This window comes from Neopelma chrysocephalum, unplaced genomic scaffold (assembly GCF_003984885.1).
Source record: "Neopelma chrysocephalum unplaced genomic scaffold, ASM398488v2 Primary Assembly neopelma1_26, whole genome shotgun sequence".
NCBI lineage: Eukaryota > Metazoa > Chordata > Aves > Passeriformes > Pipridae > Neopelma > Neopelma chrysocephalum.
In genome coordinates, this window is record NW_020897695.1 from 19,555,614 (window position 1) to 19,576,909 (window position 21,296).

General features: G+C 39.1%; 1 protein-coding gene across 5 annotated transcripts in view; it reads left to right on the plus strand.

Moving 5' to 3' along the window:
• The window catches only part of TPK1 (thiamin pyrophosphokinase 1), a 311,065-nt gene that overhangs the window by 162,495 nt on the left and 127,274 nt on the right, over positions 1-21,296 (plus strand). The window lies entirely within an intron of this gene.

Below are 21,296 nucleotides of genomic sequence, written 5' to 3' on the forward strand. Positions count from 1 at the left end.
TTTCCACATATCACACAGAGCTCACATATCCCACAATCGCATATGCAGGAGAAGAGATAGTCTTAGTGACTGGACGTGTCATTTCACAATATGACATCAGCAGGAGCAAAGATGATTCCCCAATGAAGGAAAGATTCACAGCCAGCAGCAGGATCTCTCTCAGTGCCCCTGTAGAAGGTTTTGATGCTGCCCCTGGAACACCACATGCATCTCTGATAATCAGTCTCCAGAAAACATGAACCTGAGCCTGAAGCAGGCTCAAAAACTACCTGCTAAAATGAGCAGGGGGCCCAACAGCCTCTTCTAGGAGAAAAGGCTAAAAGAGCTCATATCGTTTAGCCTAATGAAATTAAAGTAAAGTAAATACATAAAGGCCTAAACAGGTCGACTGGAGAAGATTAAAAGTAGTCTTGATTTAAGATCCGTTCAAATAAAATCAAGGTGCAAATTATAAGTGTGCTGTTATCCATCAGAGGATTGAGCCTTCCAGGAGATTGTAGCTGGGGCAGAAGTAGTTTTAAATGGATGGTAGAAAATTTGTGAGAAGTATTGACATGTTCATGACATGTTCCATTGATGACACTGGATTAAATTTGATGAGAAAGGAGAATCCTACCTGTCCTAGATTTTAACTAAAATCTTTAACTGCTTTTAAAAATGGGAAATAGTGGTTGTGTGCATTTTGTTTTGATTTCAATTTCCATCTGAGCACAACTTGATTATTAAAAAAAAAAAGGAAAAAACAAAAACTGAGAAAATCATTCACCATTTTCTAGAAGAATAAAAAGATGTATAAAATTAATAAACTGATTAGAAGCATTTAGACAGAGCTGTCTGGGAAGATAAATGTGTCATTTAAGAATAACAACAAAACTGTTTTCTGGGTTGAGCTTGTCATGACGACCTACTGAGAAGAAACCTTGCTTTTAGTAGATAATTTTTGGGGGTTTTTTTGGATGATCCGTTTAGATGCTTCTGTGACCTTCACAGAATCACAGAATATACTGAGTTAGAAGGGACCCAAAAAAGGATCATTGAGTCCAACCCTTAGCCCTGCACAGGACCATCCCCAAGAGTTACACTATGTGCCTCAGAGTATCATCCAAACACTTCTTGAACTCTGCCAGGCTTGCTGCTGGGACCGCTTCCCTGGGGAACCTGTTCCAGTGCTCAACCACCTTCTAGGTGAAGAATCTTTTTCTAATATCCAACCTAAACTTCCCTGACACAACTTCAGGCCATTCCCTTGGGTCCTGTCACTGCTCACCAGAGAGAAGAGATCAGTGACTGCCCCTCCTCTTCCCCTCACGAGGAATTTGTAGACTGCAATGAGGTCTCCCCTCAGTCTCCTCTTCTCCAGGCTGAACAGACCAAGTGACCTCAGCTGCTCCTCATACGGCTCCTCATACGGCTTCCCCTCAAGGCCTTTCACCATCCTCCTTTGGATGCTCTCTAAGAGCTTAATATCTTCTTATATTGCAGTGCCCAAAACTGCACACAATATTCAAGGTGAAGCTGCTCCACTGCTGAGCAGAGCGGGACAATCCCCTCCCTCGACCGGCTGGCAATGCTTTGCCTGATGCCCCCCCGGACATGGTTGGCTCTCCTGGCTGCCAGGGCACTGCTGATTCATGTTCAACTTGCCACTGACCAAGACCCCACGTCCTTTTCCATGGCACTGCTTTCCAGCATCTCATTCCCCAGTCTGTATGGACATTCTGCCCCATTCCAGCTGCAGAATCCAGCACTTTCCCTTGTTGAACTTCATATGGTTGGTGATTGCCCAGCCCTCTAATTTGTCGAGATGTCTCTGAGGGGCTCTTCCAGCCTTGTGTCTAAATCATTTATGAAGATGTTGAAGAGCACAGGGCCTAAGATGGAGCCCTGTGGAACCCCCACTAGTGACAGGTGGCCAGTCTGATGTTACCCCATTCACTATCACCCTCTGTGCTCAACCTGTGAGCCAATTGCTCACCCACCACATGATGTGTTTATCCAACTGTGTGCTGGACATTTTGTCCAGAAGGATACTATGAGAGACAGTATCAAAAGCTTTACTGAAATCTGAAAAGATTACATCAGCTGGCTCCCCTTGGTCAAGTAGGTTTCATAAGCAGGACTTTCCTCTCGTGAAGTCATGGTGAAATCAACTTGACTCTAAAGAACAGAATCCAGGCATATGGTTTTCAAATTGTAACTCTAATCATTAAACAGAAATAGTGCAGGTGATTGTTTTGTTTGTTTCCTTTTTAAACCTGTTCAATCTGCAATAATAAATAGTCCAGAAGCAAAACTGGATTTTACAATCATTGGGTTTTTTTTCTTCTGCATGTTTTTAATAGCCAGTTTAATGTGACCTGATGTGATTTGCATCTGTTGCAGAGAGAGCTTGTATTTCATTTTAATGACTTTATTGGTAAATTTGACAATAGATAGATTAAATCTTGTTTAAAAATACGGGATGAGAACGGGCTTAATTTGAATCTTGATACCAACATTCCTTCTTCAGTATTGGCAAATTAAGTTGATTGTTGCCACTAATACTGTTCCAGGACTTTTTCCCCAAAACTGATAGACCGCTGGAGAGCCAAATATAAAAAGATCCTCTCCAGAGGGAGAGTTTTACAAGGTGATGTATTGCCAGGACAAGAGATAATGGCTTTAAACTGAAAGAGGGCAGGTTTAGATTAGATATTAGGAAGAAATTCTTTACTATGAAGGTGGTGAGGCACCGGAATAGGTTGTCCAGAGAAGTTGTGGATGCCCCATCCCTGGAAGTGTTTAAGGCCGGGTTGGATGAGGGTTTGAGCATCCTGCTATAGTAGAAGGTGTCCCTGCCCATGGCAGAGGAGTTGAAACTAAATGATCATTAAGGTCCCTTCCAACCCAAACCATTCTATGGTTGTCTTGGTGATTTATGAAGAGTACAGCAAAAGCTAAAAATAATAGAGAAAAAGCATGTGTCCTAGATTTTTACATCAACATATATCTGATTCACAGATTCAGATCTTAGGCAATGTTTTCTAAATATTCAATAAACTAAGAATTTTAAAGTATATGCTTTTTTATTTTTATTTTTATTTATTATTTATTATTATTATTATTTGTCCTACACTTTCCTAACTGCTGGAATGTGTGTTCTAAGGCATAGCACTAGTTTTTTTCAAGGAAAATAAGAATCTTCATACTTGCAGAGCTGATGTTTGCCTTTCACTTAACTATATGTACTAATCCAAGTGAGCAACTACTACGGTGAATGTGTGCTTTTCAGTGGAACTTCAAACACTTGTGCCTTTGAGCTACAAAAAGCGCAAACAAAATTTTCCGATCAAATCTCCTGTTTGACCTCCAGACAAACCAGCCACCACATTTCATGCAAATTTTAGGTAAGGAATTCAGACAATCCATCATAGAGGACAGTCCACAGCTACATTAATCTGATTAGTCTGGATAAGTATCCTGAGAGGACTGTACTCAAAATTAAGTGGAGATGCATCTTTGCTGTAAACAGATGCAGATTTTTATCTGCTCTCTTGTGTCCTTCTATATCAAGCAGCTTCTACATCAAATGTCTTGTTTATGGTTATGATGTGGGTTACAAGCCTGTAGTTGTGGTTGATATTATATTGCTATTTATAATTTGTGTTAACCTTTTTCCAGGTACTGTAGAAATACAGTGCAAAAGGAGGGAATGAGTTTTCCTTAACTAAGACAGGTCTTGCTTATAGGGTCATAAGGAGGATAAGAGTGACAACAAAATAAATCTTGATTTTTACCTTTTTTTTCTTTTTATTTCTGCCCAATCATATATAGTGTTTCCTTTCCGTACTTGTTCCAGAACCAAATGTCTGTCTGATGTCTCTGTTTTCTGGCAGAACTGCAGGTTGTCAAGCTAAGTGCTTCTGACTAAATTCCCTTCAAGACTCTAGTACCATGCCTTGCCTTTTGTTCTGTTTCCTCTTCTTCCCAGCCTCCCCTGCCACCACAGACTTCATTTCCAGCATTGAGGGCAAGTTGATTAGGTGTCCGCTACAATGTCTTTATCCTGATTGACCTGAGTGCCTTTGCAGCATGACTTTGGTTGCTCCCAGTCTTGAGAATGATGGAAAGGTGTCTGGAACAATTCTCCTTGGAGCTAGCATGCAGGGATCATGGCTTGTGCACTTGGGTTTCACTTGTCATGTGCTGATAAGTCATAGGTTTGGAATTATCAATAAAGAAAAGCCCTTAACAGCTACCTGAGAAATGCAGAGTGTTTAGAATTGAAAGTACTTCCAGAGCAATGCCATGCCCTTGACAGTTGGTTACTATATGTAATTATAGCATAATGTAATTATTCCACTACTTGTCTTTATCACTCTGTAGTATAGGAAGTAATAAAATCTGCAATGATTAATTTTTCAGCTGGAAAAGCCATCTCTGTAAGCATACTGCTGAGCAAGAAAAGCTACTGTTGTGGTAGGATCAAACAGTGTGTTTATTCTCCCCATCCCTCTGCTTCCCCAGAGAGTTACTAATAGCTTACTTAAAAGCAGGTGCTTCATTTAATCTTGTCAGTGCTATTTTGCACCTATGTACAGAAGAAGGATGGCCTAAGATATCTCAGTAACAGAGGAAAGGATGATGTTAGTTTAGGGATAAGTCACAGTTACAGGAAATGGGGTAATACAGATTATCACTAGCATTTCAGTTTATCAGAGATGCCTTGCAAAAATCCTTTGTCCAACATTGCAAGACCAATTTATTAACTCATTGATCCATGTCCATGTGTTTCTTAATACTTTGTTTCCCTCATCCCTTTTGCTTTATTGATTTCATTGTACAACATGCACTTTAGGAGTCAAATGTATGATGTCGTAATTATTTGTGGTGTCACAGTACCTGTGAGCCCCATATGTTTAGGTTTTCTTCCCTGCCCTCCTTCCCTTTCCCCCCACCCCATCCTCTACTCTGGTTTTAAAAGAGCAGTTCCAGACAGGGACTGTACTCCCTTCACTCATACAGGTGAAGACTCTGGCTTCCCTCCAACACAAGATGGCCCTTGAAGAGGTTTACCAAGACTGGTCAAGCACTCTCACCTTCCCTGTAGTGTTACCACTTGTTTGCCTCATTCAGTGCTTCTTAAGATTCAATTCACGCACTGATATTCTTTCGCAGTCACTAGGAAAAACTGAGTGAAGAAGATACTCAGGGCTCAGGTAGAGTGTGTGTGTCTGTATATGTTCTTCCCTTTCCCCCTCCTTGTACTGTGATGTACAGGTTCAATACTGTACTAATCAGCATCTTGCTCAGTCTACTCCATCCAGTTGTTTCTCCAAATGTCAAGCCAGAGGTTGGAGGCATCTTCCAAGTGTTAAAAACATTGTCTCATTTCAGAGCTAATTTTGAAGATGGATGACTCTCCAGTTGTTGGTGACAGAGCAAGCTGGCGATGGGAACCCCAGTTACTTATCAGGCCAGGAGGGGGCAACATGGGAAAACCAAAACAGTGGCTAGAGGGACACCTTTCAGCTGGAAGCCAGGGCAGATATGGATTTAATTGGAATGATGTTTTGTTTTGCTTTGTAATGTAGTTGTCCAACAAAGGAGGCTGAGGCACTGACACAGTGTGGATCCTATCTGCAGCAGCTTTTGACCAAAATGTTTAGGCAGAGAAACTAAGTTGTAAAGAACAGAAATGGGTCTCTAGTGAATAAGGAAAGGCTACCGTTTGGAAGAATTATGTGAGTGTAAATCCTAACAATTTGTGGTTTATACTGTCTTTATTTCTGCTTCTGAGCTAGAAATCTGGGAAAGTGGTTAGCGAGTTGAAACGTGGGGGATCAAAGACTTGAATATTTTGAATAGAAGAGGAAGAAGTGAGAGCTGGGTGGTGCAGCAGGAATATCCACTCAGATCATTTGCTTCTGTCTGAGTCACTGGAGATTTCCAGGGTGATAGGGGAGTTCAGTATTAAATAGCTATTTGGTTCACTGCTTTTAAAGAAAAGGAAGTTGGGTGAGAGAAGCAGTCAGTACATCAGCCTCCTCAGAGATGGGCTGTTCACAACAGAGATTTGCAGCTCTTGCAGGGCTTCCATTGAGATGAATGTGGTATGTAAAAATAAGTATCTGAGGCAATAATTCATTATTTATTCAAAGCAGATGAGATACCATGAAAAATTAAGTGAAAGATGAATATGGAATGATGCAAATCTTGGTAGCAAATCCAGCTGTAGTGTTTTGAACTCTTACTGCCTTCGGACTTCCTTGGTTATGTCCGCTGCTTTGCCAGCCCTATGAAAGTCTGTGCAGCAATGTCTTCCAGTGTATTGGAACTATTGTCTGCTTAATACCTTCCAAATTCTCTATTTATGTATATTGTTTCTAATCTTCCATGTCTTCAGGAAGAAACAGCTGAATTCCTTGAAGTATAGTTGTTTGGCCCTTAGGTCTAAGCGGGTCTTTCAAGGAACATGGAAGTCTCCTGTCCCCCTAGACTAGAACCTGCACCTTACATCTATGTTGGCATAGGAGCAATGACAGAATTACTGTGCCCTCTCTGGAGTTATCTGTGGATAAAGCAACCGTGCCTAGTTAGCTAAAAAAACTTGAAGAAACTGCCATATTTTCCTGAAACAAAGGGAGATCTTGCTCTTAGTTATTCCAGCTCAGCAGGAGAAGGGCTTAGTTCAATGTTGCATCATGCAAAGCGTAGGTGTTGATTGAGTCTGGTTGCAGGCACTGGTGATGATGGCAGGTGCTCAGAATACGGCATAAGAATTTGATTTTCAAGATGAGTTGAAGACTGTTAGAAGTTAAGAGAAGATGTGGCTTGAAGTTGAACTTTACATGATGCAAGTGAAATAAAACCCTCATCCCTGTTTCTCATGTCAATTTAATTTTTTGCAGAGATGCTTTTTTGAGAATACAAAACAAGAAGTTTGGGGAATAGAAGCCCTATGCAACTACATCGAACATCTTAATGTTGACTAATAACAGCAATCTGTCATACAAACATATGAAAATTGGCTGTGCTTCATTGGTAATGTTGATCAGACTGCATGGCAGTACCTTCTGTCACCAAAATGATTTACAGTAAGTGTGCAGATGTTATTTACAGTGACCTACTAATTCTTCTTGAGTGAGGGATTCTTTTTCTTCTTGCACATGATAATCTTGGTTCCTTTAAAAATAAGCTCTGTTCACCCTCAGACAAATTATTTAGAACAAATAAGTAGTTAATAAAAGTGTCTGGTGCTGTAGCACTATCTGAGTTTTAATATTAGCTAAATTTTGGCTGAGCTTGCTAAGAATAAAGGAAAATGCTCTACTGTCAGAAGAGACGTGTTACTATCTTTTGCAAAACATACCGAACACAAAGTTTTTTCTTAGTGCTATAGTCTTACCTAAATCTGTGGTGATTCTCTTCTACTTCCATTCTAGCAACCTAGCAAAACCCTTTACTTGCTTAATTGTAATTTGAATGAATTGATCACAGTGGGTTTAGATTTTTTCCAGTGAATCCATTAAAAAAATGTATTTTACGCTCCACTAGACTGCATTCAGATACCAATTTTGGTGTTAGACTGTCACATTCAAAAAACTATCTGATTGAAAGCTGCTGACTTAAATTTCATTTGCATTGCATGCATAGAAGAGTTGAAAAGAGTTAAAGTATCTAGGGTATAAAAGTACAGACTGCATAAAATGTCTAGAAGTGTAACAGTAGTTCATGAAGGTTGCATAAAGAAGGAAGTGTTACATAACTGTCTTCTTTTACTTAGTAATAATATAATTTCATTTTAAAAATCCAGCTTTTGCTTTAATTCTGCTGCAAAATCATTTTCACTGCATGTCTCCAATGTGATTCATTCAAATGAAAAAATAGTGTGTCACATACTTCCTCTGTTGTGGTATTTTTATTTTTACTTGATGCAGCATGTAATTCTAGAGTGCTTAGTTTTTGAATTTCTAAAGGAAGAATTTCTAAAATAGATAAAATGGGGGTGTAGAATAGATGACGATTGCTACATTTTTATGGTAACTTCTTTCTGTAAAAGTCAGGTAAAGAAACTAAGTATTTAAAGAATTTTAGTATATGAAAAGCAGAGATAAATGTGCATGGCTATGTCTTCAAAAATTGTGGAGAAGAGGGAGGTGTTTGCTTTAAGCAGTTGTTTATCTGGTTAGGATTATGATTACTTTACATGTGTGTACCGTGATGGTTCTTGTGCTATAGATTGCTTCTTGAATGCCTAGTCACTTGTTTTCACAGTGCATGCTAGAAGTATTAATTTATTGCACACTTGCAGGACTGAGATGGAGAGAGGCCAAAATCAAAGCGTAACACACAAAGAAGCTAGGAACCACTTAGTGCCCAAACATGAGTTTGGATACTGTGCTCTGACGGCTTGCTCAGGTCACACAAGATTCCCATGGCAGCATCAGCGGCTGAAGCTTTAGTTGATGAATGTTGTCTCGGTGCCTTGATCTCAAGACATTTTCTTTGTGAGTCTTTTGGATGTGGATTATAGAACTGCAGGTTGCGATGCATAGTAAAAGTAGGGCATTGTCTCCAGAAGCCATGGGTAGACAACTACTAATTAGACAGATATGGAATAAAAGGTGTTGGGGTAGTTTTTGCTTGTATAAGGAAAAACTGTCAAGTGTCTGAATGTACTGTAAGCTGCTAATGTTTAGAATATGATCTGCAGCTTGAAAAGCAAAGCCTCTTAAATAATTTTTGTGGTCCAATTCAGGCACAGGATTGCCATCCCATTATATAAGGAAAAGCACAATGACTTCCTGAAAAAAGGAGAGCAGCTCTAATGCCTTCTGTCAGTAGAGAAAAGCTGCTTTCTATATGCCACATGTATTGCTTGTGTATTCTTTGGATGCTAGGGATTTTGAAACATGAGTTTGAAGGAAGATTGGGAAAGAGACTGTAACTAGGCATCACATGGACTGGGGAGATATACTTATGTAGTGCCTATGTGTGAGGTGGGATACAGCTGAATAAAAGACTTTAGGAAATATCAGAAGAAATACCTAGAGGGATCAGTTGTGGTGTGGTACATTTTTTTTGCTGGAAAGAAGCAAAACCTCTGCAGCTTGAAAAGTCTTTTAATCAAACTAAACACAACACTTGAGAGTGAGTGGAGAAAAACTCTTTCTTTAGAAAGATGGACAGGATAACTGAAAAGGTTAGTTTAATCTCCATGCTTTATCACCTGATTAGTGTATATATTACCTTCTCACAGAAAATCAAGCCCTGGAAAATGTTTAGAAAGAGTTTTCTTTTCAACTGTCCTCCTAGCTTCAGAAATGTCTGACAAATCTTTAGCAGAATGGGTTAAATGGCAGTCACTAATGTTCACCATTGCTTGAAACTGCTGTGCAGGGAGAGGCTTTTAAGTGGGAGAGTAAGGCATTGATTGGCTCATAGGGCTGTTCTGAGCCTGCTCAGTGTGGACATAGCCATCCTTGCTGTGAACTAGGTCACTGGGAAAATCTACCTAGCTATGAGCCAACTAGTTGGCCGTCCAGGGGCAGTGGCAGTATTTTGATCTTTTTAGACTGTGAAACCCACCAAAAAAACCCAGAGGCTTTCAGGATGAATTTTGTTGCCCACTAAAGCTTGGTTATGTCCACTACCATTTCCAATCACAGCATTGACTAGGGTAGAGACATAACCATCATCTACAAACCCCAGATGGAAAAGAAACAAATATTTGGAAAACTTCAGAATTTGGGGGACTATATATATCTGCATATATTGCTATGTCCATGTAGATGAGCTTCAGACTTACAATTCAGGCAAAGTTCAGTGAAAATAATATGAGTGGAAGACTTGCATGAGCTAAAATAAAAATTAAAATTGCCCCTTCAAAATGTGCACATATAGCCTTGCTGAGCTTCTGATACATCTTCTCACAGCTTTTTGAAGCTGTAAGCTTTTTTTAGATCTCTGATCAAAATGCACAAGCAGGTCTTGATATCTTTTTTTCTTTTCTTTCTAGCAGCAGTAGTTTAAAATAGAGGATGGGCAGGATGAAGGAAAGCAGAGTAGGAGAAGCTCACGGATGTGATTATGTGTTAGAATAGTATGTTTTGGAAATTTTATATTGTACCTTACTGTCCTAAGTATTGGTATCAATGAATGCTAGTTCAGGTTCACATAGCTCTCATGTTGCCCTATATAGCTGATGGGAAGCTCAAAACACAGTCAAATGTTCTGAAACCTTATGCTTTGTCTAGACAGCAGTCAAGGAAATAACTTGTCTTGCATCTTTCCATATTCCAGATAGTTTGTTAGGCCAGTCTGCCCTTGTGCGTGTATACAGCTCCTTTTGACAGTCATTCGTGTTTTGGCATAGTATGTAACTCTCCTTTTTTTGCTGCATTTAGTTCCTACAAATCTGTTACAGCTCTTTGCACAAAAGGCTGTGGCTTGCATTTTGAATTACGAATGTGTCCTGACAGTTCCATTGCTCTTTGTCAACAGCAGATGCAGGAGGCCAAATTCTACTCTCAGTCACGTTGGGGAAGATCATGGGATCTGATATTTCATACAGATGTCACTTCAGGCATACAGCATTAAAAAACATCAGAGTGGGCCCCCTGCTTTCTGGAGATGGGCATTCTGTGGTTCTGTGATATATCGCCTAAAACATAACCTCTCCAGTGGACTGTGACTGGTCAGAGCTCACAGGATGGTTACTGGAGTGGATTCTGAACAGACCCTGTTAGAACAAAAAGACGACTACATAGTTCCTTTGTAGTGTTTATGTCTATTATGTTGTGTTAGCTTGTTTTTGCCATGGATCACAGCTATCGATAAGAAAAGCTAGAAATGTTGACTTCAGAGATCACTGTTCCTATATAATGCAAAGGAATATCCTACTAGGAGATATCTAGGGTATACCAATGTAAAATATCTTATTGCAAAGCTCTGTATTACTTGCAGAGTAATTGCTGTTAGTTGGCTACACATTTTTTATTTGGTTTTACGTCATATTTTTCACCCATTCAAAGCTTGAAACATTTCACATGTGTAATGGAAATATTTTCAGTACAGTAAGCTTGGATATTCTGATATCTAATTGAACTGAGTAGTTGTTTATATATCACGTGGAAAGGAGAGATGGGGAGAAGGATGTACAGCCCAATTCCAAGCCTTCTTCAGTTTTTAAACCTGCAGCCTCTGCCTATTGAAATGCAGGCCTTGAAGATAAAACTGGTTTCCTGTTTACCAAATAATTAAGTGCTCTCAGATCTAAAGACTGAATGTTTATTCAGCAACTTCACTTTCAGTTGAAACCCTCCACAAATAAAAAATGCAGCAACTGTGTGAATATAATGCGTGACCTTTTATTATTCAAGAATCTACCTCAGTTATGTAGAAATAGAGCAAATAGCCTGAATTTCACTTGGAAATGTGTTCGTACTCAGTGGAACACTTGGTAGTGATGCAGTCAGAACTGCTGTCCTGGGCAGTGGTTTAATTCCCAAGCTTTCCCTTATGTCTGTCAGAATGTCAGCGTGTCAATTATTTCTGTTTATTGCTCCCAGATGATTGGTGATCTTTGGCAGAAATGAATTGTAAAGCTGAGTGGTGGTAGTTGCTGCTGTTGTTATTATAATTATTATTATTATTATTATTATTTATTTTCATTGCTGTTAGCTTTGCAATACCACTTGTTAAAATATGGAACAATTTAATTTTATTTTGAATTCATGAAGCCTGTTTTCACTGGCCTACATTAAGATTAGGCATTTGCAAAACTTGTCTGGTCTTAAAATTCTTGGACCCATAAAGCTCTCTTAAGTACAGAAGTCTATAGCTAAATGAATGGGCCTTTGAGTTTGACACCCTTTACAACATTGTTACTTCTGACGTGAATCTGTTGTGGCATGGCTAGGAACTTTCCTCCAATTACTTCCCAAAAGCAACATCTCTTTTATTGCAGAATCACAGAATATGCTGAGTTGGAAGGGACCCAAAAGGATCATTGAGTCCAACCCTTAGCTTTGCACAGTACCATCCCCAAGAGTCACACCATGTACCTGAAAGTATCATCCAAATGCTTCTTGAACTCTGTCAGGCTTGCTGCTGGGACCAATTGGGGAGCCTGTTCCAGTGCCCAACCACCTTCTAGGTGAAGAACCTTTTTCTAATATCCAACCTAAACTTCCCTGACACAATTTCAGGCCCTCGGGTCCTGTCACTGCTCACCAGAGAGAAGAGATCGGTGCCCACCCCTCCTCTTCCCTTCCCAAGGAAGTTGTAGACTGCAATGAGGTTTCCCCTCAGTCTCCTCTTCTTCAGGCTGAACAGACCAAGTGACCTCAGCCACCTCTCATTTATGTGTTAATTTTCTGCCTGTAGTTAACATGGAGTATGTATGGATAACAAAAAATATATTTGCTTCATTCTGCATTACTGTTTCTGATGTCTTATAAATATATAAGCAGGATGTAGACCTGGTGTAGCATATATCCTGTTTTCAGCAATAAACGTCCTGCTTTCTCAGGCACCAGCACATATTAGAAATGTTATATAAACTGCCTGTCCCAGATGATCTGCCTAGAGAAAGCAAAAGACACATCCATAAATTTAAATTAGCTATTTCCTTTATAGAGAAGGAGAAAAATGACTGGAAAGAAAAACTGAAGGAGGAAGAAGAGGGGACAGCATATCATTTAAAATGTTGAACACAGAAGCTGATCTACATTGTGCTAAGGATACATATAGTCTAGCATTCTCCTTTTGATCTATATAAGATGATCCTGAAATTATGGGGTGTTGTAGACAGTGAATAAACTCTCCCTACAGAAAGTTTCTTCTATTCCTTGTGACATACAGCTCTTACACTGAGGCTGAGAGGCTTTAGAAAGTGTCAGACAGAACAATAAGAAGGAAAAAAAAGAGTATTATCTAGGCACATACATAGCCAAGTTAGAACTTAATACACACATTGTAGGCAGTCAGCAGTTCGTAAGAAAACTAACAAGCAGTGGGAAGTAATCAGTGACTTTCCTGAAGGATCAGTCTTGGGACTAATCTTGCTATTTTCATTATTATCCCAATACCAAAAAAAAAAAAGGAACTACTAAATTGTATTGATAGCACAAATTTCAGAGTTTTATACACAATAGGAGGATATTTCTCTTTTTAATTTGCTGCTTTTAGGTAATCAAGGTCTTTGTACTCATCTTGTACATGTAGATAGTTAGATAGTTGTGTAAGAAAGTACCCTTTTTTTTTTGCACTTAGCACACATTTGGGGTCTGGTCTCGATTAATTCTGTCCAGTAATCAATATCTGAAATGCAGCTCACTCTCACAATCCAAATTCTTTTCAGAGCAATTACATATCTCTGAAACTAAGGATATACTGGTAGATACTAGCTGAGGAACAAGAATTCTGTTGCATAAAGCCTGTCTGAATGCAAGAGAGAGGGACTAGTTGTACTGGTCATATGTATTTAAATAAAATTTATGATTTGAAATGCCTTGCAGGGAATTTTATGCCATCCAGGTTAACATCTTTTTTGCTATTTTCTATGCATTTTTCATAGTCGTGGTGCTCTTGGGTCCCTGGGTTGCTGGCAAAGGATCATGTTAAGATTGTGTTTAGGATGTCTAAAATTTATCAGTCCAGATTCTTGAAAAAATGCCTTGCTGTTTCCTCTGTGTTTTTCTTACCTTGAGATGATCTTGAGAATTGGCAAATAGTTTGGAAACTGAAGTCAATTCAGATACAGTGTCTGCTTATTAACTTTAGTTCTTTGTAGTGTCTGTCATCCTGTGTGATAAAAAGCAAAAGTTGTTAACCTGAAGCCCTTTTAATATAAGAAGAGAAAAAAGAAAAAGAACAACAACCAAAAAAAACCCAAAACCCAAAACAAAAACCTGTTCGGTTACTGTCTGTAAAGTGGTGTGGGATATTTGATGTGTAGATGGCCTCTCTCGCTCCCTCCCACCTCAAATGACTGAATGTCAAGGAATAACTGCATGCCCTATTGCTTCAGCTTTGTGGGCATAGGATTTGTGGTTCGGCAGCTTTTCTGTTTGGTGCATTATTTTAGGAGAGTGCTTGACTCTTATTTGCATTGTCAGTAGTGCAAATGCCAAAGGTAGTATTCATTTCAATATGTGGTTAAGTATAATTACTACATTTTTGAAAATGATACAGTTCTTAGTATTGGTTCAAAGTGTGCCCAAGTCAACAAAGAAGACTCTCATCTACACGACTGGGTAGTGGCTCATGCTGTCTACAGTCAGGACTACATCCTTCCCTTCTGTCAGACTGATGCAATTCCAGCACTCTGATTTTCCTTACACCAACTACCTCCTATCTTCTTACATAAATGCACACAGATAGAGTACCTATTCCTGTTTCCAAGTTATTTTCCAAGAAAAACAAGGTACTGTAATCAGTCTCATCAATAGGTTAAGATTCAAAGGGCCTAATCAGCTTGGTAGACAAAAGCTTTTCACGGTGCCGATTACAGAGGGAGCCTGACCATCAATTAAAATTTCTCTCTTTGAACCTTTGTTTTTCAGATAAGGAAGGGAACATAAGGGAAATTTCAGACAAGATCCAAAAATAGCAGGTGGCTGTCACTGCTGTGCTGTGCTCATTTTTAATCATCAGATTGGAAAAATAACATGTTTGGGTTGCACAAGGATGTACAAAAGTAGGTCCACTGTTAAAAATGCCAGAAATGGGTATGAAAAGATATGGGTTGTATATATGCGACTTCAGCTCCTGACAGACCTTTCTCACACAACATTCTTACCTTTCTGCTTGGTTATTTAAAAGTCTTAGAAGATGTTAGTGGCCTTCTGAGTGAGGTGTTTCAGTGACGTGTATATTACCGCACTTTCTGACCTGTAGGTTAGTATTCAAGATGTTTGCTTTCATTCACCAAACTTAATACATCAGAAGAATTTGCTCCATTACAGATAAATACTGGGAGTTTTTCCAGCGAATGATTGTTAACTGTGCTGTTTGGTTTTTGTTTTGTTGTGGCTTTTGTTGTTTTGGGCTTATTTAAGCTTGGGGCTTTTTTGTTTGGGTTTGATTTTTTTAGGTTTAGAAACCTTCAGTTTTCTGCTTTTCAGTTTCTATTAGGTGGCAAAGAAGGCATGTCGGCTTTCTTTCTTTAGTATTGGTAAGATACCAACTAAACAGACTAATTTTGTCCATTTTAAGTAATTGCTACAATTTCATGAGCAATAGACTTTTCTTTTGAAAGGGAGCAACCTAATTAATGCAGAAGAACTCTTTCATCACTATTATCTCAACATAAAATGTCTGGTATTAAAAAAACTACCCTCCACCAGAAGCCACACGCTGCCTTGCTAAAAACAAAAGCAGGAAACATTTTATTTACTTTGAAAAAGATCACATGAAAATGGGGGAAGGGAGAAGAGGTTGCAGCTGTTGCAGTCAAAATTTCAACTACAGAGCTCTCTCTTTTTTTGTTTTTTTTTAACACTGGTCAAATTTGACAAGTTCTGGGTTGTAGAGCTATGCATATGTTTACATATATTTACTAGTTTTGTTTCCTGCCACCAGGTAGTACTTGTTTAATAAATCAAGTTATGTTATATAAGGTTAGAAGTGATGGTCAAACCTGAACATTTTTGGTTTATTTGTCAGTAATGGGGCTTTTCATTGGAATGTGAGTTTCAGTTATTTGGCTTCCGGTGCATATACTTCAACATGATTAATAACTTATTTTAGTCAATCTGAATGGCAGTGTCACTGATGTGCAATTGGATGAGTCAAAACATCGTCAACTCCAAAACTGAGGCCCAAGTAATCTGTACAGTATTAACTTGATGCTGATGCCAAGCAGTCAGCCAAATTTGAGGCCAAAGACTGAAAGAAAACACATTTCACCTAATTAAATATTTTTGGCTATTTAAATATTCAAAATAATTTTCACCAATTACACATACTTGTTTTGTTCTCCACTACAAAAATTAAAAGACAATCCATACAATTAAGCTGATCTAAAGAGAAGCTGTTTGATATTTGTTATTCAACACTATTTGAAATTCCCCAAAGAAATCAGTGAACTTAACTGCTTTGCTTTACTTACTTGCATCATACTCCCAAAATGCAAAAGGCTTCAATTCACAAGTTTCCTGCTGGTTGTAATTCATAGACATAAACCAGCTCCATTAGTTTGGTGCCATCATCCTAAATCAGTCTTCAGAAATTTACTGCCTATAGGAAATCTATGCAGCTTTTATGGTTATCAGTAGCTCAAGTTAGAGGTTCTTGTTCTGTCTGTCTCTCTGCAATCCTGTCTCTTTAAATGTTTTCAGAAACCTCGTGTGACATTCTAGCCTGACTCATATTTATCCCATGCTAGACTTGGTTTCAATTCTGGTAGAGTTGTTTTGGATCAGCTGTGAAACACTGGGCCAACAATGAAGATAGCTACTGTCTGGGTTACTGCTATCTCTGCAAAAAATGTTTCCCAAAATAATTTTTTCTTTCTGGTACTGATTGAATGGTCTCGTCTCACAACACCATCCTCCTATTACAGATGAGTAGATGTCTGTCATCTGTTAAACTTGTTTGGTTATGCATCCACGTGCTTTTTTTTCTTTGCTAGGCCTTATCCAAGACCCCCAGTCAGATCCTGCAGTTCGTTTCTGTTCATCATTCTGTATAGAGTAGCATCTCTTGCTTGCATCCATGTATGCTTTTCCCTAGAGTTGCTTTTCAGTATCAATTCCATGGAGTCCAATTCAGAATGTAAATACTTGTCTGCACATTTGGGTATGAAAATGTTTGAGGCTTCAAAATATTCAGGTAACTGAAGATAGTATATGAAGAATGTGGAGGCTTGGAGTTATTCTCTGAGTAGGCAAAAGAGGTAGAGGATACCAGAGAGGCAAAATGAAATTCCCTGGGGCCAGAAATTAAAAGGAAAAGAGAACTAGGAACCCTCTGCCTCCTTACTGTTAATTGACTTCTTCAGGCTCTTGGAGGTGCAAATACTGCATGCCAATAGAGCACAAGTGAGGGAAACGTATTTTAGGGAAGTCTAGAGCACATGATGTGTGAGAAGTGGCTGAAGTAAACTGGTTTGTTCAGCTTCCAGAAGAAAAGGTGAGCAGCAGCTTGTATTGCTTTCAAACTTCCTAATGGATGGGCAGAGAGGAAATAGTAAGAGACTCTTCTTTAGGTTAAGCAGGGACAGGGAAAGAAGCAACAGCGCCAATTTGCAATACAGGAGATCTCAGTGAAAGACATTGGGAAAGAAAATTTCACCACAAGAGTGGCCAAGCCCAGAGAATTGGAGTCTCCATCTTGGGAGGTGCTAAACCTGGGCTGGAAAGGGCTTCGAGCAACCTGAGCAAATCTGTCCTACTCTGAGCAAGAGGTTGGGCCAGATGACTTTGAAAAGTCCCTTCCAACTGAAATAGTGCTGAGAATCAATAGCTCTTACTTAGTTGGTCAGTGAGATATTAGGATTGATTTGGTGCGTTACTGTTTGGGTAGGTAAAATCTAGGGAAGGAGCATGTTTAGAGATAACATTAGTTTTTATAGATTTCTTAAACTTTATTTGTCTGTGCTGTGATTTTGAGAGGCTCTATAGGCTGTCTCCTTTCTTCTCTTTTAACTTGAGGATATCTGTCTTTCCTATGTCTGCCATTAACACTATACATAAGTGCATCTGTTTGAGATGGATACCTCAAAATTGAGCCTCAGTGCACAGGAATTGTTAGAGGATTGAACTGAATGTCACTGGTGCACTCAGTGAGCACAGTAGGGTACAGGCTTCAAAAATAGTCTCGAATATCTTTCTGTATGAAGATCTTGGAGATAGAGTACACATTAGGATATTTTATGTATTCTAATTATATTCTCATGCTCAGAAAGATAAGAGAAAGAGCAAGGATAACTTTCTCTTACTAAAAGGTTAAGAAGCATATGGGAGAGTGGACAACTACACACTGCTTTCTCCAAACACACAACGTGGTGTGATGTGTAACATTTCTAAAAATGGGAGAAATGCTGAAATGTTCAGATTGACATTTCAGTGCCTGTCTAAATTCAGTGTCTGTCTGAAATATAGGGTTCAATAATCCTATTATGTGTGTCTGACACACTCCTCCTTCTTTAGCAATGTGCCTCCCATAGCTGCTATAATAAGACAGAACAGCCAAAGCCTAATATTGTATGCCTCATCCTATCATTCAGCAAAGCTATATCGTCATCAGATGCAATCTATTGTGTTCATTCCTGCTGTGTGGTATTGATTTTTCTAACCTTTCCTAATGTTAAATTTGTTTGGCTTTTTAACTTTCCTGCGAAAGGTTAATGTTATTAAGTTGAGCAGGTATCTATAAAACTATAAGCGTTATTGCCTATCTTGCCATTGTTATACTGTCCTTTCATTAAACTCTGGCTGGCGTGGATAGCTCTGTCTTGAAGATTTTTGTCATTCCAGAATAATACAGTGAAGGTTGAAAAGAACTGCATTACAATTGTCATCCAATTTCGTGGCATAAAATATTGGATTTGATATATCAGGAGCAGTAGATTTATCTGAAGCTCTTAAACCGTGAGTGAACACGAACTGCACAGACATTAATTCCAACAAGGCTGTAAAGAGGGCGCAAGTGCTGCTGCTTGTCCCCACCCCCAGTTCCATCTGGCCATACCAGTCTCTTTGACATTGTGGCAAAAGGAGCAGTTCTAAAATCTCTGCCAATTCCAGAACTGATTATCTGTTTGACGTGGAAAGAGAATGAGAAATCACAGTTTAATTTGAAGGAAGTTGTGGATTTAATGGTAACACTCTATCAACATTTTTTGATATGATGATCTACAACAGTACTTGTATAAAGCATCAAAGGTACAAGCAGTGAGTAAGCAGTTTCAGGATACCCCTCCTAAGCCACAGTACCTTCTTGGTATCAATATTGTGGGTAGGGTAATGTGCCTTTAATGAACTGTGCATTTGACATCCCATCCACATATTTAGATTGGGTTTCTGTGATGGGTGTTTGAGACCTTTTATTGTGAATATGCAGAAAAGACAGTAGCAGGTCAGAACATATGTTTTTTATGTATGGTACATCACAGCTTTCTTCTGGACTGTGGTAAATGACCTTCAGTGCTCTTCAACCGCCATGCCAATGTTATCTTGCCTTGATAGTACCTTGTAGTTGCTTTAGAATATTTTTCTTATCAAAGAACATCCTGAGAAGCTGGGCAAGAACTGAACTCAAGTGAAATGTTCTTAATAGTAGCATAAAAGAATAAATAATGAAATAATTTAAGCTGGTTTAGATCATCACTTAAAAAAAAAAAAGATAGAACTTGACACTTTTGTCTTCCCTCTGTGGAAAGCAGAATTGCAGCATACCTGCAGCTGCCAAAACCTGTCTGTTCAAGGAGATCAGTCTTGTTAGTGACTGCAGGAGTATTTCAAAGTGCTGAGGGAGAGTTGAGGTTAAATTTTTTATTTATAAATTGGTACCTATAAAATGCTTACTTCTACCAATGCTGTGAAGCCAAGGAATGGCCCTGGCAAAAGACAAAAAGCCTTCCTTCTCTACTGCCAATTTAAGAGCTGGTAACTGAGGTTGTGTCTCTTCTCCCATGCTCAGCAGTAGCTGTCCCTGCCATTGATTTACTCTTTATCTGTCGCGTTCTCATGCTGTTCAGTGGCTGTCTGAGAAAGACTGAGGAGGTTCTGTCTGTTCAAGGTTTCTCACAGCTTGGTGTCTCCTCCTACTATCAGTGCTGATATTGAGACTGTTTGAGAGCACCTCATCCTTAGTGAATGAAACATCTTTTCATTTAGAGTGGCTTTGATTAACAAATTCCCTTCAGTAGTTTTCAGATCCAACTGTGAGCTTTCTGGGTGGGCCTGAACACCCGTATACCTTTCCTTGGTTCCCTTGGTGTCTCTGGCTGGTGTTGCCAAACTCATATGTTCATTATAGGCTCCAGATGGCTTGTGTCCCTTCTTTTCCTGTCAATTACCCTTTTACCTTTCCTAGTGAAGAGATGTGACAGCTCTTCAGATTGTTTCATGCTTAGCACTGAGTCCAGGATCCAGCTACATTTTCCCTAACCCTTTTGTGGGGGCAGCAGCATCACGTCTGCAACGGAGGTCTCTGATTACCTGTGCTGTTGCAGCAATATGATTCTTCATCCAGGCAAGCCTGAAAAGATATTTAGGGCAATATCAGGTATCAGAAAGGCTATTACCTTTGACTGTGTTTCCTTTCAGAAGTTTTTGAGGAGGGAGGAGAAGGGATATAATAAAAAACCATGTCATTATCTTCTCCTCCCTTACCTCTTCTACTTCATCCAAATGCAGCCCCTTCTGCATTATGGCTTTATTTGGTTTCATATGCATTCTGACTGTGTGGGGAAACACCTCAGTGATAGTGTATGTTTTCCTATTGGAGGCTTGTTACATTGTTGCATGCAATTCACACTAATCTGGGAAGTTTTGTCTTCTGTGCCTTTATTTTCACAACTAATGTAGAGGCAACTTCAACAATTTGGTATTGGTTGTTGGTTGTGGTTTGGAGTTTTTTTGGGGGGAGGGGGTTTGTTTGGGTTTTTTTGTTTGTTGGCTTTGGTTTTGGTTTATGGGTTTTCTTTGGGTTGGGTTGGGTTTTTTGATGTAACAAAATAATGCACTTTATAAACACAGGCACGCATACAAAGATTATATAGTCTGAATGTTTTTCTCTTATCAGTTGTTATTGTGTATAGGCGAAAATTCAAATCTGTCAGGTAAGACAAAGATAAAAGGCTTTTAAGGGAACCTTGTAGTGGTATGAAAGGGAACCTCTAAATGCAGCATGTATGGTTTTTATTTTCATTTACAATGCTTTACTTGGTGTTTTGTATCCTTGAAACCTCTTTGAATAGTGACTTTATGTGGTAGAAGCACTCCACTTTTCCTTACTCAGCTTTTTTTCAGAGGCTTAGGAATTGCTTTAGTTCTTAATTAAGAAATCTGAACTCCTACTCTTCTCTACTTTAACATACTCTCATCCATAGTACCCCACTGCAAGGAAATCACTGTTGGATCACTGCAAATTAACTGCTAGAACTGCACTGGGGTCTGTAAGCTTGAACACTTTTGTATGCTTACATTTATACACATTTGAATATATGTAGCAGCACCAGAGAGAATAGTCATTTTCATGGAAGTTACTGATTACCCAGGGCTTGCTACACCAGAGCTTGCTCATGCAGCAGAGCATCATAAAACATGCTTATGCAAAGGCACAAATGTACTCAATGGGTTTTG